This window comes from Oryctolagus cuniculus, chromosome 5 (assembly GCF_964237555.1).
Source record: "Oryctolagus cuniculus chromosome 5, mOryCun1.1, whole genome shotgun sequence".
Taxonomy (NCBI): domain Eukaryota; kingdom Metazoa; phylum Chordata; class Mammalia; order Lagomorpha; family Leporidae; genus Oryctolagus; species Oryctolagus cuniculus.
In genome coordinates, this window is record NC_091436.1 from 4,635,796 (window position 1) to 4,662,305 (window position 26,510).

Here is a 26,510-nt window from a genome sequence, read left to right on the forward strand (position 1 = left end):
ATTTGTTAAGTCAACAACAGGAGTCACTGTGCACTTACTCCTCATGTAGGATCTTGTCCTTAGTGTGCTGTACATTGAAATTTAATGCTATAACTAGTACTCAAACAGTATTTTTCACTTTATGTTTCTGTGTGGGAGCAAACTGTTGAAATCTTTACTTAATGTATGCTAAACTGATCTTCTGTATATAAAGAGAATGGAAAATGAATCTTGATGTGAATGGAAGGGGAGAGGGAGTGGGAAAGGGGAGGGTTGCGGGTGGGAGGGACAGTATGTGAGGGAATCCATTGTAATCCATAAGCTGTACTTTGGAAATTTATATTCATTAAATAAAAGTTTAAAAAAAAAAAAGATTGTGACTGTGTGTGAGTATTTTTGTAGCTGACTGGTGCACTACATTTAGAAATTAACACGGACAGAATTGTCATTTTGAGGTTGCAGCCACATCTCCATCTTCTAGTGCATATTTCTGTTTTACAGTTTTATTGAGATAGGTTTTAAGAAATTCTTCTTAGGTTTACTCCTATGTATTTATTTTTTAATTGTTATTGTAACTGGAATGTTCTCATTTTTACACTTTTAATTGTTTTGTATACTTAAAGACTATTGATTTTTACATGTTAATTTGATATCCTACTAAATTTTTCAGTTAAGTTAGTTTTATCATTAATTCTCTGCGGTTCTCTGGGTATTTTATCATGTCCCTACAAAGGAGAGTTTATTTCTTTCTCTCTGATTCTTCCGCTTTTAATTCCTTTCTCATCTAATTACATTGGCCAATGGTTACGAAAAATGTAAAAAAAAATAGTGAAGGCAAGAGGAAGCCTTGTCTTATCTCTGACCTTAGGAGAAGTGTTTCGAGTGTTGCCCAGCTAAGAATGATTATAATATGCTGCAAAGTTGGATGTAAACATGCCAATCCTATTTTCAAAATTGCTCATAATTGTTTTTCTGAATATGTTTGTATTATGTTAAGCATTTTCATTCCTGTTTTCAAAAGATTTTATAAAGAATGGACTTATATTTTGTCAGAGGCTCCAGTACCTCTGGAGAGTCATGTGACTTTTCTGCTTGGTCTAAGTTATAGAAAAATATGTTAAAACGGTTTCCTAATATTAAACTGTCTGAATTCTGATACACAGCCACACATGGTCGTGATGAACCTACAGGATATTTAGAGATTTATTTTAAGAAATTGTATCACACATTGGTATATTCAATTAATATAAGGAAAACAGATTTTATATGTTTCATAGACACAATTCTAAGAACACAAAACTTCCCTCCCCTCCTCCTTCCTTCCTTTCTTTGTTTTTCTTTTAATTTTTGTGATAATATACTTTCAGTTTACTTCAGGCTTAATATGGCACTAAATACAGTGGTCAACAAGGAAAAGTAGAAAGTCCTCCATTCCACAGGAGTATACACAAGGGCCATAAGCAGCCATCAAGTCATGAGGTGAAAGTTTCACTCTTACGGGTTCACTTTTTGTACTGTGCACATTAGCTACCACAGATCTGAGAACACATGACATTTCCTCTTTGATGGGGAATCTTGAGTTTCCCTTAGTCTTCCAACAGGTTCGAGGAGGCCCACCCACAGTACCAGAGTCCTGTTCCTTCCTTCAAATGGGTTGACTGCAGATGACAGCCACATCTGAAAATACCAACAGTGCTAGGATCCCGTGTGACCGAGTGCCTGGGCGCGACCACCTCATGAAGCAGGAACACACGAGTTCACACAACACATCTGTGGCGTCTTTCTTCTCTAATGTTTCTGTCATTCCTCTCTCTCACTCTCTTTGTTTCTTTTTCTTTTTAAAGATTTATTTATTTATTTGAAAGGCCTAGTTACACAAAGAGAGAGGCAGAGGCAAAGAGAGAGAGAAAGAGAGAGAGAGAGAGAGAGAGAGAAGTCTTCCATCTGCTGGTTCACTCCCCAGTTGGCTGCAATAGCCAGAGCTGTGCCGATCCAAAGCCAGGAGCCAGGAGCTTCTTTCAGGTCTCCCACACAGGTGCAGGGCCCAAACACTTGGGCCATCTTCCACTGCTTTTCCGGGCCATAGCAGAGAGCTGGATTGGAAGTGGAGCAGCCGGGACTCGAACCAGCACCCACATGGGATGCCGGCGCTGCAGGCAATGGCTTTACCAGCTATGCCACAACGCGGGCTCCAATTTTCTTTTTCTATCTTAATATCCTTGGTGATCCCCTTCATGTTTTGATGGTCTTTACTGAATTTCTCATTGAATCTGTGCTTCTTTGGCATCCTTGCAACTTAGCTTTCACATCTCCTGTGTTTTCTTCTTTTTTCCTTTTGCCCCATTAACTCTTGGTTTTTTCTTGTGGGTTGTGTTTCTCGCTTCTACTTTTATTTTTTTACACTTTTAATCTAAGGTATTTGCAATGTTTGCTTGAGTTATTTAATTCCATTTCAGCTGCTACTCTTCGGTTGTTGATTTTTTTTTTCAGGGAATTTTTATCAGTTTCTAACCATTGATTCCTGTTTTCTCTTTTTGTACAACAGTTCTGTAGGCTGTGATCCATGTTTCTGTCCCTGTTCACGGGGCAGAGAGCTTACAGTTACTTCAGACCCTGAAGTGGCTAAGAGCCCTCACTGAAGAAGGTGTTAGGCTCCCTGCGGTAGGAAATCAGTTAACAGTGAATGCAGGCACCTGCCTGGAGCGAGGCGAGTGAGGATCCCCGGCCTCACCCTGCCTCTGAGCACATCCTCGGCTCTGGCTGCAATGGAGAGAGAGAAGAGTGCTTGCAACACGGAAAAACTTGCTAACGTAACCTTTCTGGTCCAGAGATGTTGGTGTCCGAATGCAATATTTCTCTTCTTTGCTGCAGGTCAGTTTAGAGCCCCACCTTTTAAAGGGCAGACCGCCCAGCTAAGAGGGAGACCACATTTTTGCCCTCCTTCCTCTAATTCCTCTTCGCTGCCATCTCCCCCCTGGCACACACACACCCGCACCCCGAGACCTACCTCAATGCTCAGCACTGGCTGGGCTCTCAAACGCAGCCATGCCTGGGACTTAATGCAAAAGGATGGATAAAATATTACCATAACCTCGGAGGCAAGAGTAAAGCCCGTATTAAAATTCGAGACCTACAGCTGGGGCTTCCAGCATGGGATGAGAGATAAAGTTCACCATTGTTAGCTCACAAGTGGCTCAGACTTCCTGGCAACAGCAGCGAATTACTCAGTCATTTAAGCAGGCCCTCAGAAACAGCCCACTGTGTCCCAACAAAAAAGGCATTCAGGAAGAGAGAGATGGCTCCCGGGCCCTGGAGAGCCGGCTTTGGGGCCCTGAATGGACTCCGGGCCTCCCGAGTCAGTGGCCTGCCTGGGAAAGACAGTGATGTCACCGCGAATGTATTTTAAGTTCTGCCCAGCCTCTCCCTGCGCACTCCCTTTTGCCGCCTGTGCCCGGTCTGCCTTTTCTCCTCGCTCCCTCCCTCCCTCCCGCCAGCTCCTTTGAGGTCAGTCCTTCTTTCAAAGTTGAGAGCTCAAATCCACCGAAAGGCCCGCAGCAACGGTACTGCCATGGCAACCCTGGGCCTTCTCCATTTTATTTTTTGCACAAAAAGTAAAAGAAAAATGCTTAAAGGAGGGGCAAGAATAAAAGAGGGAGTGACGCCCACCCCAGTGGCCCTGGTTGGGAAAGGACAGAAGCACACGTGGGATCAGCCAGCAAGGCCTGCAGGAAGGCGCGGGGGCCTGGGGCAGGTTGGGCGGCTCCAGGGCCACCCTGCAGGACACCTGCGCTGCTGACCCGGGCACACACAGGAGCTGCATGTTCTACTGAGCCGAGTTTTCCCAAGAAATAAGGCCTGGCTTTTGAAAAGCCCCCAACCACCCAGGCGGGAAGAAGCTGTCCAGGCTGCAGCCGCCTCCGGGGAAGAGGAAGAAAGCCAGGATGGGGAGAGCTGAAGAGGGCTCGGCCAGCAGGAAGGGAGCTGACCTCGGCCGGAGTCCAGGGCCTGGCGTTCCCTCTTCCCGTGGCTGCGGCGACCAGCACGCAGGGATCAACAGCATCCAAGCCACTCAGAACAGCCACTGATCAATGGAAACAGCCACTGGCTCCTGGAGAATGCAGCCTGGCCTTGGACTCCTGAGGGAAAATGAGTTCTTTCTCTTTACTTTCTCTTTACGTTTTATGTCCACAGTCTGAAAAGCAGACAGTAAACACCCCAGAAAGAGCTCCTGCAAAGCCCAAGCAGCCCCCTCCCCCACCGAAAGCCCGATTAGAGCTGGCGACAGTCAGGCCTTGACCCTCCTCCCGCGCTCTGTTGCCCAGGGCTCCCCTTGCTAGCCCTGCTCCTGAGGTCGGGGCCTCGGATCCTGCACCCACTCCCCAAATATTTAATCAGCTGCAGTCCCGAGGCTCTGCTCCCCCTGTGGAAACAGAGTCCTGGCAACTTAACCGCTAATCCCTCAAGACAAAACCCTCCTAAAGGGAACTGCTCATGTTGGTGATGTCCCTGGGCAGCAGTGGCTGCGGCAAAGGAGTTCAAAGGATGCAAGAAGAGGAAGGAGAAATAAGGCTTCTGGGAGAAAATGTTCCAAGCAGGCCCAGGGATTATTGCTGGATAAGAAGGGACAGAGGAGGGTGCCCCCATCGGAAGGAAATGTGCTTGCTGTGCTCGGTGGCTGCTGCGTCCAGTGGCTGGTGTACCAGTAACTAGTGTGTTCGCTGGGCTGCAGTAGTGTTACCAACGGGAAATGACGGTGCTTTTCCCAGCAGTCATCACACACGGACTGTGGGGTCTACGCTTCTGGTTCTTGCATGGGCACAGCAAGATGTTACAGATGTTAGAATGATTTCGTTTCCGTGTTAAGATGTCCCCTCCAGTTTAGACTGGAGCTCTAATCTCATGAACATTTCACATCTTCTCAAAATTTTTCCTGAGAGATGGGGATGAACTCCGTGGCTGGGCTGCTCTCTCACAGCAGTCAGCCAGTAGAGGGGGCCCTTTCTCAGGGGCTTTTGGGGGTTTGCGAAGCCCCTCCAAGGATCCCCAGGACATATTCCCCAGTGCAGAAGAGGCGCTGACCCTCTTGCCTCTGCCCGGCGGGGGTTCCAGGTCCTGGTGGAGGACCCTCTCCCCTTGGCAGGCTGTCCTCTTGGGTTGGGTCCCTCCACTGCAGCCATCCTCTGCAAGATGCACTTGGCCGAGAGAACTGCTTCCCTCTCTGCCCCACCCCCACCTCAGGAGTCAAAACAGGAAGCGTCCTTGGTCATTCTCAGCCCTCATTCCAGGTTCAGCGTCAACTCCAGCCGGTGCCCCACCTCAAGAATTCTTGGGCTGCAGGAGCTAATACTGCATTTCACATATCCCTCAAACTCCGACGGACTACACGGAACGCACCGAAGACTCGGCCATGGGCCACGTTGCCCACTCCAGTGGCGAGAACCTCAGGGTTTTGAGGTTAAGCAAGCTCCTGGAAGACACCCGTCCGTGCCTGACAGCCTAGCCTGAGTTTATGGTTTTGTTCTTTTCTGCCTCTCTCCCTCCTTCCTTCTTGTATTCAGCTTAGACAAGTTGGAAATGAAGAGTTTCTATGATCTATGAAAAATGGGGAAAACCAGCAGATCACACTCACACTCCACGATTCCCTGGCTGCCCTTCACATGCACCCACTGTGCCCTCCACGGTCCGCCTTCTTTTTTTTTTTTTTTTTTTTTTTGACAGGCAGAGTGGACAGTGAGAGAGAGAGACAGGGAGAAAGGTCTTCCTTCTGTTGGTTCACTCCCCAAATGGCTGCTATGGCCAGCGCGCTGCGACCGGCGCACCGCGCTGATCAGGAGGCAGGAGCCAGGTGCTTCTCCTGGTCTCCCAATGGGGTGCAGGGCGCAAGCACTTGGGCCATCCTCCACTGTACTCCCTGGCCACAGCAGAGAGCTGGACTGGAAGAGGGGCAACCGGGACAGAATCCGATGCCCCGACCGGGACGAGAACCCGGTATGCCGGCGCCGCAAGGCGGAGGATTAGCCTATTGAGCCACAGTGCCAGCCCATGGTCCGCCTTCACGTATGTACCTTGCAAGTTCTGCATCTGGGCTTAGCTCCTCTCTCAGAGCTGAGGCAGTGCTTGTTGTCTGTTGTCTTCAGCCCTATGGCTCCAGCAGAAGTCCTGAAGCAGAGAAGCAAAGCCCGGTTACTCTAAAACCGTTTCAGTTGTGAGCCACCTCCAGAAGACCCTTCTGAAACCATCCTCTTTCCCTAATAATCCATTCCACTTCCTCCCTCTCTGGGTCTCTGTGCTTGTATACCCCATACTTCCTGGTTTTCCTGTGGGCAACCACCCTGTCTTCAGCCCTCCATCTGTGGGGTTTAATTGAGATTTCCCGGTCTATTGATCCAAATGAGCGCACAAAACTCCCTCAATATGAAATCAGTTCTAGGAAGGGTAGCCATGTGGTCCAAATTGTCCCAGTCAGAGTGAATCTCCTGACCAGCTGTACAGGTCTTGCTGAGATGGTTAGCACCAGTCCGGGGGGTATCAGCATGGACCGCTTCTTGCTCAGGGTGGGGAGGAAGCCAACGAGAAGTGCCAGCAGGGGCAGGAGAGAGCAGCATCCCAAGGACATCTCAGTCCCTGAATCGGCCTGCACCTGATCCACTCCCAGCTTTTTTAAATATGAGCCAATAAATTCTGCCTGCTCCCACATTTTCTGGTGATAAAACAATTTGGGACTTCCTCTGTATTAATGGAACCAATTTTCCTACACTCCCATATGCAAATTCTTGGAGTCATTTTTATCTCATCTGTCACTGTTATCCTGGGAACAAGGCACTGAATTCTGTCATTTTTTTTTTCCTTCAGAAGTCCCCCAGAAAGCTGCTCTGTTTACGCAGTTCTCCAAAACTGTCACCGCCTCCACCCAGCTTCCTCAGCAGGATGCATCTGGATGCCGGCGACAGTGCCTGCACTCGTGCCTGGCTAGAACTGCCCCGAACCACAGGTGGATTACTCTTCTTTAGATACTGAGTTCACTCTATTTCCAGAATTTTCACTAGCTTCTTATTTCTTGAACACCAGAATCTCCTCCCTCAAGCCCTTGAAATCTGCAACGCGCTGGCCCCACTATCTCATTTTTATTTTCAACCCAGCCCCCAGCAGAGATTTTAAGCCAGAAGCTGCTCATGCGGGGCTCTGCTCCCAGCCGATGCAGGGTTTCTCGTGCACACTGCAATGGGTGAAATGATGCACAAACCCCCACCTAACCCCAGGGCCTCCAAAGGTGACTTTATTTAGAAATCTTGTCTTTACACAAGTAGTCAAGTGAAGATGAGCTGCCAGAGTGAGCCCTGAACCAATGTGCCTGTGTCCTTACACAGAGGGGACACTGGTGCAGAGGGAGGATGCTGGGAAGATGCTGACAGGCAGTGCGTGAAGGGGTGGGGGAGGAGGCACATGCACAGCTTCCTGCTGCTCGCCCTCAGCAGGCACCAGGCCTGGGGACACTCTCACCTCAGCCTGAGCAGCATGGCCTGCAGTGCTTTGTCGTGACTACCATGGGAAGCTAACGTGTGTATCCTAATCTCTTCTGAGCTCTGCTTTTTGGTGACCTAAAGTGACACAGAGAGTACCAGGAGTGGCCTTGACTGAGCAAGCAGGAAGTTGAGGTCTGGGGAAAAGTTCACTCACCACTCACCACCTGTCAAGGAAATCCCAGTCCCACGGAATGCAAGGCACACACAGTCCCCTGCACAGGTGGCAGCTCAGCTGCTGCGGGGCTCGCCCCGTGGACCTGAGACAGCACCGCACTCATGAGATGATTCAAGCCCTGGAAGAACATGGAGGGGACAGGGCTTACAGGGACAGGGAATTGGCTGGCTTTATTTCATGGCGACGATGCCCTACAGATAGTGGGAAAAAGAGACACAGTACCAGCCGAGCGAGTGCTTTGCTTGCTTGATGCAAGGTTCTGCACTACAGCAGAAACAAAGCTCAGGACTTGAATGCCAGGGCCGTACAGTGCCAGAGTTGCTCACCTACTCCGTCAAGGTAGCTGGGAGTGCAAAGGTAGACGTCCCAGTTGGGAGGTGGACGTGCAAGGGTGCCCTGAACATCATACCTCTGCCGAATCTGTGCAGTCTCAAAGCCTAGATGGATGAGCCTGCTCCCACTGGGGGCACCATGCAGAGGCCACTCCCTGCACAGCTTCCTGAGGTCAGGCCCCCGGACCTGAGCTGCTCCAGCAATGCCTGTCCCAAAGTGACACCTCTGTGAAGAAGCATGCCTCAAACCCACCACAGCAGAGCCCTGTGTGAGAATACCAGGGCATGGCTTGGCCTCTTTTGTCCTGTGGAGCCTCAGCCAGCACTGGTAGCCACCAACCTAACTGGACCATTGGACCTGGCTCACTGCTAGGGAGGTATGGCTTGGGCCTTGGCTGTGGCACACATGCCATCATCCTGGGCATCAGAAGCAGCCTACACAGGCTCAGCAGCAGCCAGCACACACGTAGTTCTCTGCCAGAACACGGCCTGTGCCCTGCACAGAGGCATCCTGGCGGGAGTGCCTCCCCAGGAAGAAGGCACAGATCAGGGAACCTAGTGGTGGAAGCAGGAGGGGACCCCCTTGTGTCCCTCCTCACAGCCTACTGAAGTCCATCCTTCTCCCCCTCCAGCCTGGGCCTGCAGCCCCCAGGCCCCGGTTTCCTCTGCCAGAGAGCACAGAGCAGCCTCCGTGGAAGCACAGGCAGGAGTCCCATCTGCACACTATGGGCTCCCAAGGTCAGTGAGCAGAAGGAGGGCAGTGAAGTCACAGTGACCATATGGATGAGGAACTGATCTTGACCTGCAGCAACAGGCAGGGCTGCTGGCCCGCCAGGGGGGCAGCACACCCAGAGGGCACTGGGCTGGTTCCCGGTGCCCTCTCCAGGGCCAACTGTGACCAGAGAGTGTAGAGGTCCCAGCCTGAGGAGGCTGAGATGGCCAGAGCTGCAACTCTTGGAAACAGAGCTGCAACCACCAGGAATCCCCTAAATGATGCCACCATCCCTTGATATCCAGTAGGATTGGCTCCAGGATCCCATGGACGCCCAAATCCACAGATGCTCAAGTCACTGATACAAGACAGCAAGGGATTTGCATCTAATCCGTGATCTTCTTCCTCCCATGTATCTTATATCTCTCTGGATTATTTATAATGCCTGATACAAGGTAACTGCTATGTAAATAGCTGTTCTGTATTGTCTAGGGAGGACAGAAAATTCTGTACACTGGAGACAAGATTATTTCTTCTGAACACTATCTCTCAGCAGTCGGTGAAACCCGCAGATGCAGAGCCACTGTGTGTCTGTGCCCTGAGCCCCATTTTGCATCAGAAACCTCACAGACAAGTTAAGATGTGGTCATTACGACATATCAGGATGATCATCATCCAATTTGACGGCTGTTCCATGAACAAGAGGTGAGACACAGGTACCTGGGGGGACAAAGGCTGAGGCTGGAATGAAGCTGTCCAAACCCAAGAACTCCCAGGGCAACTTGGGGCAGGGAGGAGTAAGAAGGGCCCTTCCCTTCCATGGGAGGAGCCTGGCCCAGTGTGCCCGGTGATGCCAGACTCAGAGGGGTGGCAACAGGAAACCACCACAGCCACCAAGCCCCACAGAAGTGACAGTTCTGGAGAGGGGCTGGCTCATCAGGAAGAGGCACTGGCCCACGGCCAAGGCAGTGATAGGCAGGGGTGGCCACATTAGCCACTCTCCATGCAGAGAACTCTAGAGAGAGAGAGAGAGAGAGAGAAAGAGATCTTCCATCCAGCAGTTCACTCCCTAAATGGACCCAACAGCCAAAGCTGTGCCAATCCAAAGCCAGGATCCAGGAGCTTCTTCCAGGTCTCCCACGTGGGGGCAGGGGCCCAAGGACTTGGACCATCTTCTACTGCTTTCCCAGGCCATAGCAGAGAGTTGGATCAGAAGTAGAGCAGCCAGGACTCAAATCGGCATCCACATGGGATGCTGGCATTGCAGGCAGTGGCTTCACCTGCTATGCCACAGCGCCAGCCCATGGGGTCTCTTTCAAGAGAGTGCTTATGGGGGCCCAGGGCCCAGCTGTGTGCAAACACTACACCTGCTGTGACATCAGTCCCAGGCTGTGGCTCCCCAGGGCTGCCCCAGGCAGGGGTAAAGCATGGTGGGGGAAGTGGCCCAGCCAGTTTCTACAAACCACAGGCTTCCCTGGTGCTGACCCAGGGCTGGGCAGAGGCTTTCTTCACTGGTGCTGTGCTGAGCCTCTCCCAGGTGCTCTCTCCAGTGTCCTGAACACCTGTCAGACCTGTCGGACTCCACCTGCTGAGCTCCTGCCTTGTCACCTCCGAAATCTGCATGAGCAGTGCTGCCTCATCCCTGCTTCTCAGAGGACCTCGAGGGCTGTGGGCTTTAGTTCCCACCTCTGGGATTTGGTGATGCGCTGCAGCCAGGCAAGCGCCCAGCTGTGAATCTGGTCACCGAGAACCTGTAGGAAGTGTGCCAGCTGTAGCCAGGGCTCAGCATGACAAACAGACCAGGCTGTGCCTGGTGTTCTCAGCTGGTCTAGGCTGAGTTAAGCAGACCCTGTATGCTGGGGATTATCTGATGAAAAGAAGCAGAGAAGGCACAAACAAGCAGAGATGCACATCGTGTCTGTGGACTGGAAGACAACACAGGTGCCAATTCTCTTCCACTAAACCACAGGATCAGTGCTTTTTTTATTTATTCGACAGATAGAGTTAGACAGTGAGAGAGAGAGACAGAGAGAAAAGTCTTCCTTCCGTTGGTTCACCCCCCAAATGGCCCCTATGGCCAGAGCTACGCCGATCCAAAGCCAGGAGTCAGGTGCTTCCTCCTGGTCTCCCATGCGGGTTCAGGGGCCCAAGCACCTGGGCCGTCCTCCACTGCCTTGCCAGCAGAGAGCTGGATTGGAAGAGGAGCAACCGGGACTAGAACCTGGCACCTATATGGGATACAGGCACCACAGGTGGAGGATTAACCAAGTAAGCCATGGTGCCAGCTCTATCCATCTAAATTTGTGCAAGATTTATTTATTTATGTGTTTTTGAAAGGCAGAGATACAGATAGATGATGATGATGATGAAGATAGATAGATGATAGATAGATAGATGGACAGACAGACAGATAGATACTCCTTCTGTCGGCCCACTCCACAGATTATTCTGACAGCCAGAACTGGACCAGGCTGACACAGGAGCCAGGAGCTCCAGCTGGTCCTCCCAATGAGTGTCAGGGGCCCACATACTTGAGCCATCACCTGCTACTCTCTAGGAGCATGAGCTGGGAGCTGGATAAGAAGCAGAGTAGCCAGGAACGGTGTCGTAACACAGCAGGTAAAGCTGCTGCCTGCAGTGCTGGCATTCCATATGGAGACCTGTTCTTCTCCTGGCTGTTCCACTTCAATCCAGCTCCCTGTTACTGGCTTGGGAAAGCACCATGTGGTGGACCTGGAGGAAGCTCCTGGCTTTGGTCTGGTGCAGAACCAGCAGTTGAGACCATCTAGAGAGTGAACCAGTGGAGGGAAGATCTCTCTCCCTCTCTTTATCTCCTTCTCTCTCTGTAACTCAGCCTTCCAAATAAATAAGTAAATCTTTAAAAAAAATACAGTAGCCAGGACTCAAATTGTCACTCCAATATGGGATGCGAGTGATACCCTAAGGAGGGGCTTAACCCACTGTACTACAATGTCAGTCCCCAAAGATTTTTTTTTTTAATTAACACAAACTAATTCTAAAATTCAATGGAAAAGCAAACACAAATTTTTCCAATGAAAGTGAAGTGGAAGGAGTCAGTTGCCCCTGCCTTGAGGCTTGCTGAGTGTAGGCATAGCAGTAAGACAGTGCCAGGTAGCCCATGAAGCAGGACGGGGAACCAAAGACAGATCCACACGTTACAGCCAGCTGTTTCCACAAGACTACAAAACCAGCCAGCAGAGGAAGGCTAGTCTTTTCAGTAATGGTTACTGCAACGATTATTACAAAAAATAATTAGTTTCAACCTAAACTTCACAATTATAGCAAAATTTAACTCAAAATGAATCATGGACTTTAAATATAAAAGGAAACATTTTAGGGTGAGAAAATGAAACCACCTTGAGGACCTAAACTAGAAGATGGATTATTATTAATTGTGATGCCAAAAGCCAGTCTTAAGAGAAAATGTTGATCAGTTGTACTTGAAGAAAATTAACTCCAGGTCTGTGAAAGACTTCGTTAAGATTATAAGACAGGCTACAAACTGGTAAAAAAAAATTGTGAACTGCATATTTGACAAAGTATTACTACCGTGAATTTAAAGAACTCTCAAACCTCAGCAGTAAAAATAAATAAATAAACAATCCAATTAGACCATGGGCAAAAGACATTTCACAGCAGAGGAAATGCAGATGGCAAATAAGCAAATGAAAAGATGCTCAACATTATTAGTCATTAGGGAAATGCAAATCAAAACCAAAATGAGATATCACTGCAGACCTATCAGAACGGCTCCAAATAAAAACAGTGAAAACGCCAGTGCTGGTACGGAGGTGGAGAGATTAGATCACTCATTTATGTTGCAGGTTGGAGTGTGAAATGCCGCAGCCACTCAAGAACAGACTGGAAATTTATTTAAAAACTGAACATGCAACTGACGTGTGATGCAGCCATTGCACTGAGCAATTATCTTGTAGAAATGCAGACTTAAGCCATGTGAAAATCCTTACCCAAGTGTACACGGCAGATCCACTTATAATAGCCCTAGTTGAAGCAGTGTGTATGCCCCCCACAAGATGTATGGTTCACCAAACTGTGGTGCATCACACCATGGATTTCACTCTGCAATAGAAAAGAAAGGGCAAGAACAGGAGGGTACTTCCAAAAGTTCATGAACAAATAATATTAAAAGCTTATTTAGGTGTGAAAATATTTCAAATCCATGCAGTTTTTCATAATGCATAGTTTCTGTGAACATTATGAAGACCCCTCAGCTTCATGGATTTCAAAAATTATTACATCAAAGTAAATTTATTGGGGCTGGAGTATGATGTAGTGGGTTAAGCCACCACCTGAGATGCCAACATCCCATATGAGCATCAGTTTGAGTCCTAGCTGCTCCACTTCCTATCCAACTCCATGCTAATGTACCTATGAAGGCAGCAGATGATGGCCAAGTACTTAGGCTCCTGTAACCTACATGGGAGACCCAGGTAGAGTTCCAGGCTCCCGGTCTCAGCCTGGCCCAGCCCTAGTCGTGGCAGCCATGTGGGGAGTGAATCAGCAGAAGAAAGATGCCACACACCCTCTCTCTCTCTAACTCTGCCTGTCAAATAAGTAAATACATCTTTTGAAAAATAAAATAAACATCTTTTAATTTCCTTTTCCATGAAGTTTTGCAGCTCCTTGTCCATACAGTGGCTTGGATGAACCTCCACAGAATTATGCTGAGTGAAGAAAGGCAATCCCCAGAGATGACGTAGCATATTATCCCATTCACAGAACATGATGGGAATGACAAAATTACTAAGATGGGAAACAGAGTAGCGACTGGCAGGACGTGGAGGAGAGAGAGTGGTGAAAATGGCCAAAAAAAAGTGGTTGGGGCAGCCTGGGAGTTGAGCATTTTTGTAGCTTGAGAGTGGCAGTGGATACACAGATCACTCCACGTGATAAAGCGACGTAGCACTAAATGCATCCACACACACACGCAGAGATTTGTTTACAAAAACTGGTGAGGCACGTATAAGCTCAGTGGATATACTCCAGTCAGTTTCCTTGTTGTGATGCGATCCTACAATTAGGCAAGATCCTACCCTTGGAGAGAACCAGGACAAGGATTCAAGGGACAAGCTGTACTATTTCTTGCAGATGCACATGACTCTGTGATCATTTCCAAAGGAGAACTTTTAAAAATACGGATTGTCTGGCCTCTTCTTTGGTCTTGACTTCACAGTTCTGGAGTGGACCCCACACTGAGTTTTTCCTAAGCACTGCAAGCGATTCTGGAGCTTGGACAAGCCCTGGAAACATGGCTGCAACTCACCTGGTTCATGGGCTTAGAATTTCTGGCAGGACTATTCAACATGACTGGCTTCTGACGTAACGATTCTTCACGGGGCCACTTGTACTAAATAAACATGTGTGTCAGCTGCATCCTAATAAAAGGCAAGTGTGGCTGCAGTGTCCGACTGCCCAGACCCAGTAAAAGCGGAAAGCAGTCATTTCTTTAACCAACAGGCTTCCTCGCCCCAGAACCTTAGAAATGACACTCTTTTATGGACTCATTGTTATGCTGCATTGTGGCGGATAGTAAAAAGTTTCAATATGTTTCCTTGAGCTATACTTCTGGCTGAATGTAACCAGGCGACCCTCAACCACCTGCACCCTGGGCGCTGCCAGGGAAGTGTGTCTGCAAAACACCACTCTTGAGTTCTGGCTTTTAGGAGCCGTGCTCACGCTGCCCTACCAAGATCGATGCTGCAAAGGCGCTCCTGTAATAGTCAGACGTCCACACACTGTATTCCGTGAGGGTTCAAACCTCAAGGACCACATTAAGTCTGTTGGTAGGAATGTGAGGCTGAAGATGGGGGTGCTGAAGGAAGTCCCACGGGGCTGACAGAGCTGTTCTCAGAGCCGCAGCACAGCCCTGACTCCCGCCCCAGCCCTCACTGCTCTGTCTGTTTACTCCCTTCCAGGTCTCAGTACCCTGCATCCCAGGGAGATGCTCACTGCTGCTATCGCAGGAGTATATGAGCATGCCAGACAGTGCCTGCGTGGGAAAGCAATCCCAGTGTAAACCCGGAGTGGGTCTGCGAAGGGAGGCCCTGTGAGCCCAGCCTCCAGCCTTGTAGAGAGCAGAAGCCCGTCTGTCAGCCTGACCTCACTCACGCACTGAAAGCAGTGACGTGCCTTCAGACTCTCCCCAGGAACTCCACTCAGACTCCTTCCTCAAAGCATTTTGTACTTATGGTCATTAATCTTTTGTGCTATGACATGAAAGCAGGCTCACGTACTTCGATATTGTCTTTTGTTTTATTTTTTACAGTTGCTTGTGAAGCAAGGTTAAATAAGCCTGTATGTGTGGCTGCAAGAATTGATTGAAGTTGTACCAAAATTAATTTTAAGAAGACAGTGCCAACAGACTTGACAACTGACAACCTCATCTGCATAGAACAAACTGACAGTCACTTGCCATTCATGCATTTTAATGGGTGTACTTACAATTTTAGAGGCAGCAAAATAGAGAAATTAAAGCCCATTCATGGACTTCTTAATGAGTATGCTACTTTAGGATATGAGCTTTTAGGAGCTTACATTAAAAAAAAAAAAAAAAAAAACCCTGTATTTCTTTTAAGCTGATGGACTCTCTCAACTTCTTAAATCAAAAGTTTAATCTAGGAAAAAATAACCTTACTTAAAAGTAAAGTAAAAGTAAAGTGCTAAAGCATCTAAATTCCGTCAAAATTTTAAAAATTAATGAAAACTCCTGAAGAAATGTATTAAAGAAAACAATGTTTTCTCTGCACACAGGGATCTAAGATGTTCTGTCTGTGCCCCTTATGCGTTAGCCAGCAGCAAAGGAGAGGGTCCTGTGAGACCACGTGCCAGCACTGCAGGCAAAGGAGGCCTACGCTGTCACCCCCTAGTGACAGCTGGCAGTGCTGAGTGCCCGTGAGTTACACAGTATAGCTTTGATGCAGCTTCTTCTGCGAAATTTAGCTAAGTGGGTCCAATGATTACAACGAGCAGTGTGTCCGCTTCCATGGAGGGAACCAAGTCTTCCAACGGAACGGCTCTAGTGCCCCTCATGCAAGCACCCACTGCTTCCAGCAAAGGGTCACTGATTCAGAACAAATAAATCAATCAGCCTCGTAATTATATTTGGGTCATTTTATTTTAAGCCATGAAATCAGAAGCTCTGCTCACATTAGCACTCGGATGGGGTCCCCAGCCACAGGGATGTCCTCAGTTCACAGCCTGGCAGAGTTTTCATTCTAGACATACAAGTTTCGTCCTCGTCTTGTTCCCTCTGCACAGCCGACTCCCACGGCGCCTCCCAGAGCACTGGGAGGTCTCACGTGGAGGAATGTACAAAGGAAACAAGTCCCTGGCTTGTCGGTCTCCACTGTCCCTCAAGGAGCCCATTCAGGAAGAGACTCCTGAGTCCCATCCTGTGTGTGGTGAGGAGTGGCTGGTGCGTGGTCAGATGCCAGGGGATGACGTCACCCGACTGTGTCTGCATGGATTCTTTGAGCCTGTGTGACACACAGCAGATGAAGTCATCAGAACCCTCTGGGAACAGAGCAAGCTGGAGCTGAGATAAAGGAACTCCTGGAAGAAGACGGGAGACAGGAAGATGGAGGAGAAGGGCAGAGAGGACTCGGCTTTCTCTCGACCTGTGACCTGGTGCCGGCCCTGCCACCCTCAGCAGAGTGGGGACTGTCAGCCCCATCACTGGGAGACCTGCCAGCTCCCTGTTCTTCAAAGGAGGGTACAAGAAAAATCAAGGATGGAAGAAGGACACAGTCTGCACATATATTTTAAAAGCATATTCATTTTAACACCACTTAGCCATTGCTGTAGCATGTTTTAAAAAGAGAAATGCTGTTTTTCTCACAAGGCTTTACTCCTGGAAATATTTCCCATATTGCTCAAAAGACAAATATTTGCTTAATTCAGGCTTTATAAGTCAGAAATAGAATAGCTAACAATAGTGAAATAATAATGAAAATTATGTATATATTGATATGTACATAAGAGCTGACAAAAAGTGGATTCTTTATGACAGGTATTTGGCATAGTGGCTAAGATGCTACCCAGGATGACCACATCCCATATAAGCGTGCCTGTGTTCACTTCTTATCACGGCTCTGGATTCCAGCTTGATGCTAATGTGCACCTTGGGAGGAAGCAGGTAGTGTCTCAGCTCCCGGCTTTAGCCACACCCAGCCAGGGTTCCAGCATCTGGGCAATGTGCCAGCAGATGGGAGCCCGGGCTTGCTCACTCACTCTTTCTCTCTCTCTACCTTTCAAATAAATAAAAATTTCAAAAACAATAGATCTATTAATTTTGCATGGGGTATAATTTTACCCTTAAATAAAAACTACGGTGTATATAATTAATAGTGAGGGAATCTTACACAATCACAGGGCAGTCACCCACTTGAGTAACTTCACACAGACAAAGCACTTTCTCCTATCCTACCCTCTGTAGTCCAGATTTTGCAGTTAACTCAATAATGTCCCTTATAGCATCCGTTCAGCCCAGGAAGGGTCGGGTGCTGCATTTAGTTGGCGTGTATCTCTGTTCTGTTCTCCAGAACATTTCCTCAGGGTCTTTCCTTTACGAACTTGATGTTTGTGAGGAAAACGGTGCCTTCTTCCCTTTTCTGGAACAGGCTCCTTGAGCTGGCCTTGTCTGAGGTTCGGCATGGTGCAGGAAATGGGTCCTCATCTGTGTGAGCATCTTCTCAGAGAACCTCGCCGGGAGAGGTGCAGCACCTGCCTGCCCTCACCAGAGATGTGCATTTTCATCAGTCCATCAAGGAGCTGGTCAATTTCACTATACGATTATTTTTGAAACAGATAGGTTGCTCTTCCTAAAAATGTCCCCCCAGACTTCTCATTCATTGATGATTTTTGTCTCTTTGAATTTTCATTTCAAGGGATATAAAAAACCAATATTGCAACATCAGCACTATCTCGCCATTTACCACATGGCATTAGTCTGAGGACAACCCACTTCTTCCTCTGTCTGTGTTTATTTACTCACTTGCTTATCTACTTCTGAAATGCACTTGTGATTTTTTTGCTCAAATTTGCATAAGATTCTGAAATAAATATCTGTGTATATATTTATCTTTGTGCTTTAGACTTTATAAATTACATGTGTACATGTGTGCATCTATCTGCATAAATTGTGTATGCATACACGTGTGCCTGTGTGCGTCAATTTAAAGAACACAAAGAAATACATAACATGAAGCTAAGACCAATATCTTAAAGAAAAAAAAAAATTACTAAAAGACCCCCAGGTCTTATAAATAAATGCCATTCCACTCACTTTGAATATAAAAAAAAGTTTAGATTATTATCAACTGTCAACCTAGGCAGCTCCTACTCTGCTCAAAATATGTAGAATGATGGTTAAAATTAAATGACCACCCGGCCATCTCCCACCAAGGAAGATGCTGCAGGGAAGATATTAAAATCCCCGTAATTATTATCTAACATTTATTCGGCACCATAAATGTACACAGAGAAGTGTGATAAATAAAGCTCTGCCTGCCCAATAACGCCGTCTGCCCCAAGTGGCTGGAGCCATGAGGATGGAGTGTGCCTCACGGGGCACTGCTGCACACCACGGGGAAATGCCTTTCTGAGTGCCGGGGTTGCATTTATGGCATCTCTAGGAGACTATATCTGGATTTTGCCTCTTGTAAATTAGTTCTCAATATGTTTGTCAAAATAACATATGTGTACAAAAGGAATAAACCCGCACAGCCTAGGGAGAAAGGTGACCTCTGCATAAAGTAACCCTCAGAAGTTAGAGGTCACCAGCTGACCCATTGACCCTGTCCTGTGCTGATGAACAAACACTGTTGATTTCCGCACCCAGAGGCACAGAGATTAAACCCCTGCTCGCCCTGCACTTAATGGTGACAAACGGAACATCAGGAGCTGGACACACCAACGATGAGCAAGCTCAGGTAAGTGTGTGGATGTCCCTGTGTCGCCCCCAAACACCTCGCTAGCTCTTCCTCATTCTCTGTGTCAAAACTGGCTCTCCATGAGTATCTCAAGTGAGTCATGGCTGCTTCATTTGGAAAACAACACATTCATCAGCCTTTGGGCATCTTTTCCTGAACTTCACCCCAAAATTTTCTGATGGATTTCCACCAAGTAACAAAAGGCCTTTAATAGTCTTTCAGTGTTATCTGTTTTCAGCAAAAATGGGTAAATTTATAAAAATAGAAAAAAACGCCAGTGCAGCTGCTCACTAGGCTAATCCTCCGCCTTGCAGCACTGGCACACTGGGTTCTAGTCCCGGTCGGGGCGCCAGATTCTGTCCCGGTTGCCCCTCTTCCAGGCTAGCTCTCTGCTGTGGCCAGGGAGTGCAGTGGAGGATGGCCCAAGTGCTTGGGCCCTGCACCCCATGGGAGACCAGGAAAAGCACCTGGCTCCTGCCATCGGATCAGCGCAGTGCGCTGGTCGCAGCGCACCAGCCGCGGCGGCCATTGGAGGGTGAACCAACGGCAAAGGAAGACCTTTCTCTCTGTCTCTCTCTCTCCCTGTCCACTCTGCCTGTCAAAAAAAAAAAAAAATAGAAAAAAACTATTACATACATATCTCATTTCTCTCATCTATTCCAATATTTGAAATAAGGTGAGCCCACAAGGCAGGGTCTTTCTCCATTCTTGTCTTCCACCAAGGAAACTCTTTTTGTTGTAAAATTGGTCAGTGTTCTAGAACTTTTTCCAGAGCATCTATTGCCTAGATTCTTTAAAACTGACACGTAGAATTGCTTGTATTTATCAACTAAAACGTGATGCTTTGGAAGTATGTGTGCGTTGTGAAACTGCTCAGTCTGCCTGAGAAACGTGCGTTACCTCTCACTGCTGCGATGCGTGTAGTGATACCCTTTGCATCCACTCTCTTCATGTTTCCAGAATGTAATACATTGTTCACGTTGGTCATCCTGTCATGCCATATTCCTTCTATTGCACCGAAATTTTGGATCTCTGGCAAACAGCTCCGGAACCACCCATAACCACCCAGGCATTGTTCTATTCTCTGTTTCCATGAGATCAACTTTTCTAGATTCCACAGGGAAGTGAGAGCATGCTGGGTTATCTTCCTGTGTCTGGCTTACTTCACTTACCATAGTGTCCTCTGGGTTCACCCATGTTTTCACACACAACAACGTTTCTTATTTTTGAGATAGAATAGTATCCCATTGTGTCTATGCCAAATTTCTTTATACATTCATCCTTTAATGGACACTTACGCTGACCCCATAACTTAGTTATTGTGAATAATGCTGCGATCAACAAGATAGTCAGATAACTATTGACAGCCAGTCTCGTTTCTTTAAAATATACACCCAACAGTGATGTTGCTGGAACATATGGTCATTCCACTTTTAATTTTCAAATTGCCTCCAGGCTGTTTTCCATAATGGCTGTACCAGTTTACATTCTCATCTATGGTGTGTTCTCCACATCCTCACTGAACCTGTTAGCTTTTATTTTTTTCATAAAAGCCCAACTCACTACATTTTCTATTTACATTTTTTTCTGATGATTGATTATTTTTTAATGTAGCCATTGGTCACTTTTTTAATGCATCACATAGTCTTTGGAAAAATATCTGTGCAGGTTCTTTGTCAACATTTCCAGCAGGTTGTTTCTTGTTTATGTTGTTCTGTTTGCTCTTGAGTTGTTTGACATTCTTACTTACTCCGGATATTCACCCCTTATCAGATGCATAGTTTTCACATATTTTCCTCCATTCTGAAGGTTGTCTCTTCACTCTATCAGTTGTTTCTTTGCGGAAGATCTTTAGTTTAAGGCAATCCCATCTGTCTAGATTTACTTCTGTCGTCTGTACTTTGGGAGGCATAGCCAAAAAAACTATTGTCCAGATCAACATCATGGGGCTTATCCCTAGGTTTTTCTCTGGAAGTTTCATAGTTTCTGTGCTTACATTTAAATCTTTAATTCACTTACGGTTTATTTGTGTATGTGGTATGAGATGAGGATCCAATTTCCTTCTTCTCCAGGTGAACATCCAGTTTTCCCAACACCACACGTTGAAAAGTCTGTCCTTTCCCCATTGCGTATTCTTGGCACTTTTGTCACAAATCAGTTGGCTGTAAATGTGTGGATTTATTTCTGGGATCTCAATTCTGTCCCACTTGCCCAGGTGTCTATTTTATGCCAGCATCATGCTGTTTTAATTACTACAACTTTATTATTGTATTTTGAAGTCAGATAGTATGATGCTTCCTGTCTTGTTCTTTTTGCCCAAGACTGCCTTAGCTATTTGAAGTCTTTTATTATTGCACTCAAGTTTTAGAATTTTCCCCTTTGTCTGTGATGTCTGCTGCCTTTAGTATATCCTGTTTCGTCAAGCAGCATCACTCAATGCTTAGTGGAAGCTCTTAGAAAAATGCTTAAAATTACAATGTCTACATGGAAGTTTGAAAAGCATGACCTATATACATTTATAGAACAAAATCTGGGGAAGAATAGCAAAATAAAGGCTGTATTCACCTCTCACGCAGAAACACACAGCCCAATCCTTTAAGAACTATTATTATAGAGCATCTTTTCTTGAATTCTAGAGTTCAAGGTTCTTAAAATCATTTTTAGAAAATGTAAGTGTATATCGGGAATATAAAATATTTAATAACTGGATAACATGTAGGGTATATCAAATTATAGTCCTTACATAATAAAACATATGGGGGCTGGCACTGCAGTGCAGAGGGTTAACCTAGCACATGCAATGCCAGCAACGCATATGGGAGTGCTGGTTACAGTCCCAGCTTCTCTGCTTCTGTTCCAACTCCCTGCTAATGGGACTGTGAAAGCAGTAGAAGGGGGTACAAGAACTCGGGCCCCTGACACCCGTGTGGGAGACCCAGATGAAGCTCCGGCTTCAGCCAGACCCAGCCCTATTCATTGAGTCCAGTTGGGGAGTAAACCAGCAGATGGAAGATGTATTTCTTTTCTCCAGCCCTGTAGTGTTGACTTTCAAATAGGTAAATAAATCTTTTTTTAAAAAGTTATATTATACCTCCACAAGTGACCCCAACTTTCCTTATTGAAGCAATTAAAATGATAAAAGATAGACAATGATGATGATGATGATGACAGAAATGTGGGATTAAAAATTTCATGTAAAATGGAATTAAAAATATTTATTTTTGCCAAAAAATTTAAAACTCATAGATGGTTTTTTCATAATTTGCATTCACCATGACCTGTCAGAAATGCCTGCTACAGCTCCACATGAGCTGCAGCTCAGAGTTCTATGGGACAACAGGCAGTTGTCAGAGTGGATCCAAATCCTCCACACTGAGGACTTTTGGGCATGAAAATATTCCCACAGGAAGTCCAAGGAGATGAGTGATCAGCATTTAATAGCATATAGAAAGCTCACAGGAGTAAAACCACAAAGGAGAAATGGCTAAAGCAGAGGGCAGCAAACCTCACAGAAGGAATTGTCAGAAGACAGATTTATTATACCTCGTATGCTCAAACAAAGACAAGTCTGAAAACATAGGAAAGCAGTGTGTTTATTTTAAAGCATGAACACTGGAATAAGAGTGAAAAAATATTTTTTCTTCTACAGCTTACATTAAAAATAAGTTACCATGCTAAATAGCACATTGGAGAAAGTTGAGAAAAGAATTAGTGAATTGGCAGATAGAGCTGAAGAAATCACGCAGAATGTAACACAGAAGAAAGAGATAGGGAATGCGAGAGATTGTTCCTCAAAAAGTAAAATATGTGAACATTTGTATAACTAGAGTCACAGAAGGAGAATACGTCAATAAAGCATCAGAATCAACAAGAGATATTGACAATGGCTGAAAGTGTCGAAAGTTGTTCAAATGCAGCTTGGACCCCTGCACCCATGTGGAAGACCTGGAAGAAGCTCTTGGCTCCTGACTTCAGATCGGGCAGCTCTGGCTGTTGCTGCCTATTGGGGAGTGAACCAGCAGACGGAAGTCCTTGCTCTCTCTCTCTGCCTCTCCTTCTCTTTCAAATAAATAAATAATTCTTTTTTAAAAAATTACATGTGAAACCAGGATAAAAATCAAGTTGTCATTATTTTAGAAAATATGATCACTTAAAAAGAAATCTTAAGTAATATATAGTTGTTTCATAAATTAAAAAATTTGGCCAAATTGCCAATAAAATCAATATACAATATTGAGTTGCATTTCTATTTCTGTCTCTCTTTTTTTTTTTTTTTTTTTTTTGACAGGCAGAGTTAGACAGTGAGAGAGAGAGACAGATCGAAAGGTCTTCCTTCCGTTGGTTCACCCTGCCCCGCAAATGGCTGCTACAGCTGCCCAGCTGTGGCTGACGCGCTGTGCCGATCCGAAGCCAGGAGCCAGGTGCTTCCTCCTGGTCTCCCATGCAGGTGCAGGGCCGAAGCACTTGGGCCATCTTCCACTGCCTTCCCGGGCCACAGCAGAGAGCTGGAATGGAAGAGGAGCAACCAGGACAGAATCTGACACCCCAACCAGGACTAGAACCCAGGGTGCTGGTGCCGCAGATGGAGGATTAGCCAAGTGAGCCACAGTGCCGGCTGTCTATTTCTCTTTTTTTAAAGATTTATTTTTATTTACTTGAAAAACAGTTTCAAAGAGAGGAGGAGAAACAGAGAAAGAAAAAAAGATCTTCCATCTGCGGGTTCACTCCCCAAATGATTGCAATGACCAGGGCTGGACTGGGCCAAATCTAGGAGCTGGGAGCTTCATCTGGGTCTCCCACATGGGTGCAGGGGCCCAAGGATTTGAGCCATCCTCTGCTACTTTCCTAGGCACATTATCACGGAGCTGGATTGGAAGTGGAACAGCAAGGTCTCAAATCAGCACCCACATGGGATGCAGGTGTCTCGGGCAGAGGCTTAACCTGCTACACCACAGTGCCAGCCCCTACATTTCCATTTCATAGCAAGTTATTCAATAATCAAAAATAAGATATCATTTAAAATTTAAAAAGTATATAAGATCTTAGAATGAAGCCAAAATAAAAAATGTAAGCATTATGTGATGACATCTTGCCAAAGATGAGCAAGACATTTAAAAGCAGGTATTAAACAAGACTTAAATAACATGATAGATACACCAAATTCTTTATAGGAATTCAATATTGAACACACATCAGTTCTGACAAATTGATCCATAGACTCACCATACTGCCAATAAATTTTCCAGTAATTTTTTCATAAGCTTCAAAGGTCATCTCTAAAGTTTAGAAGAAAGGATAGCTAGGCAAAGATGTCCAAGGCCCTCTTGAGAAACAAGGTGAAATTAATTGCCTACTGGTATGAAGGCGCCTTATAAAGTCATGGTAATTAAGTTATAAAAACTAAGTCATGGAAGCCACAGTGTATTGCAGAACAGTAATAATTAAAACAGTGTGGCATTTTATAAAGGTAAGTGTATTGAGAGTCCAGGAACAGATCCACATTCATAAAAACAACTTATGAAGGAGTGTGTGTAGCAGATCAATTAGAAATTATGAATACAATAACTATCTATTAGTGTTGACAAATAATAAAATTTCTAACTAAATCTTTAGAGAAAAATGTAAGTACATCCAAAAAATGAGTAATTTTAACCACATTAAAATGAAAAGATTTCTATTAGTTTAAAGAGAGAATAAGGTGAAATAGCAAACCATCAACAAAGAAAAGGTATTTTCAATGCTTAAAATGAATGATTAATAACATATACTAATATGCAGAAAAGAAAATGTTTACAATCAAGAAAAAGACAAACAATCCAATGGAAAAATTTGTCCAAAAAAGACATGATAGCATGTATTTACAAAAGTGGAAAACATGAATGGGCCACAAATATCTGAAATGATCTCAGTCATCTAAGAGTCAAAGGGAGCACATAAACAAGTCTAGTATCTGCTAACACCAACCGATAGAATAAATAAAGGGGAGAGTGATCCAACATGGGAAGTGAGATACTCAGCAGACTCATAGAATGGCGGATGTCCTAAATAGCACTCTGGCCTCAGAATCAGCCCTAAAGGCACTCGGATCTGGCTGAAAAGCCCATGAGAGTATTTCAGGCATGGAAAGCCAAGACACTCTGGCAAAAAGATCTCTGTGAGTGAGATCCCAGTGGAAAGAACAGGTCTTCAAAGAGGGAGGTGCCTTTCTCTGAAGGGAGGAGAGAACCTCCACTTTGACTATGACCGTGTCTAAACAAGATAAGAGTCGGAGAACTCAAGGGGCTTCCATAGCCTTGGAAACTCATAACTGGTGCATAGGGAGATTACTGATGCCATAAACAGGAGTGTCAATTGGTAAAGTCAACAACAGGAGTCACTGTGCACTTACTCCTCATGTAGGATCTCTGTCCTTAACGTGCTGTACACTGAGGCTTAATGCTATAACGAGTACTCAAACAGTATATTTCACTTTGTGTTTCTATGGGGGTGCAAACGACTGAAATCTTTACTTAATGTACACTAAACTGATCTTCTGTAAAAAAAAAAAAAAAAAAGAAAGAAAGAAATTATCAATTCCCAACTTGACTCTCACTGGGATTAAACATGACAATAGGTCTGATCTGATTTCATCATCATTTAAAAAAAATCATCTATTATTTTTCACGTTATGTTTCTGTGTGGGAGCAAACTGTTGAAATACTTACTTAAGGTATACTAAGCTGATCTTCTGTATATTAAGATAATCAAAAATGAATCTTGAGGTGAATGGAAGGGGAGAGGGAGTGGGAAAGGGGAGGGTTGTGGGTGGGAGGGACGGTATGGGGGGGAAGCCATTGTAACACATGAGTCGTACTTTGGAAATTTATATTCATTAAATAAAAGATTAAAAAAAAGTTAAAAAAAATAAATAAATAAGATGAGAATTAACTTCACCATTTAAAATATATTTCACTACCACCACATTGGCAAAATAAAATTCCAATAGTGTCATGTATGGTGGAAATGTGGAACAATAGGAATGCTTACATGTGAGTGAGAGTGTAAATTACTGTAGACATTTTGCTATAATTTGGTATTTCCTTGTAAAGCTGAATGTGAGAATTCCTTAGGACTAAGTGAGCCTCAGAGAAACTATTGTTTGTGCAGACTAGGAGGGATATATTAATGTTATTACAACACTACTTGTAATCGGAATACCTACCCACACAGGAATTAATTGAGCAATTGCAAAATATCTTTTCCATGGAGTGCTACAAAGTAGTGAATATAAAGTACCGAACCCATAATCTAGAGCTCTATCCACCACTGTGTATACATGATAGTAGCAAAAGAATAGTTAGCATGAAACTTGGCAAATGGGGTACCTCTAGATAGATGTACAGTCAGGAAGAGAAACAGGTGGAATGTTAATAATAATGATCTGCTTTTTAAAACCAGATGCTCACTTAGTACAAGAATATCTTAAACCCCGCATAATCTATCTATGGCACCTTTGTACCCCACAGAAGAAATCCACTCTATCAGAAAATACCTTTTCTTCCAGGTGATCAGCAATGTGCAGAGTCAGTTTTGTCTTCTGTGGGTTTCTGTTTAATTGCATGCCTTCCCCCAGCATTCCAAAATAACATATGGATCTCAGCACATGTGAACAGATTAAATACAAATGAAAATATCCATCCTGATGTCTACCTTTGGCATTTATGTCTTTGCAGAGCATATACTGCAATAAAGTTTTATATGGCATGAGAGTAAATCCTGGATTCTAATTGTAGGAAGCCCTGTTAGAAGCACGGTAGGCAACTAGAGAGAGGCGTGGCG

General features: G+C 45.5%; 2 long non-coding RNA genes across 3 annotated transcripts in view; both read right to left on the reverse strand.

Moving 5' to 3' along the window:
• Window positions 1-2,358: 2,358 nt before the first annotated feature.
• LOC127492930 (uncharacterized) overlaps window positions 2,359-26,510 on the reverse strand; it is a 126,262-nt gene continuing 102,110 nt past the window's right edge. The window contains exons 4-5 of one of the 2 annotated variants that reach the window (XR_011388422.1): window positions 12,711-12,822; window positions 2,359-6,138 (exon numbers count right to left, since the gene is read on the reverse strand). This is a non-coding gene — a long non-coding RNA (uncharacterized lncRNA). Of the gene's footprint in view, window positions 12,823-26,510 lie in introns of both variants that reach the window. The other variant, XR_011388421.1, reaches the window with a different exon arrangement.
• On the reverse strand, window positions 15,859-24,243 carry LOC138849552 (uncharacterized). Its single transcript, XR_011388425.1, has 2 exons — window positions 19,593-24,243; window positions 15,859-16,238 (listed from the first exon to the last, which is right to left on the reverse strand). It is a non-coding gene; the product is annotated as an uncharacterized lncRNA (long non-coding RNA).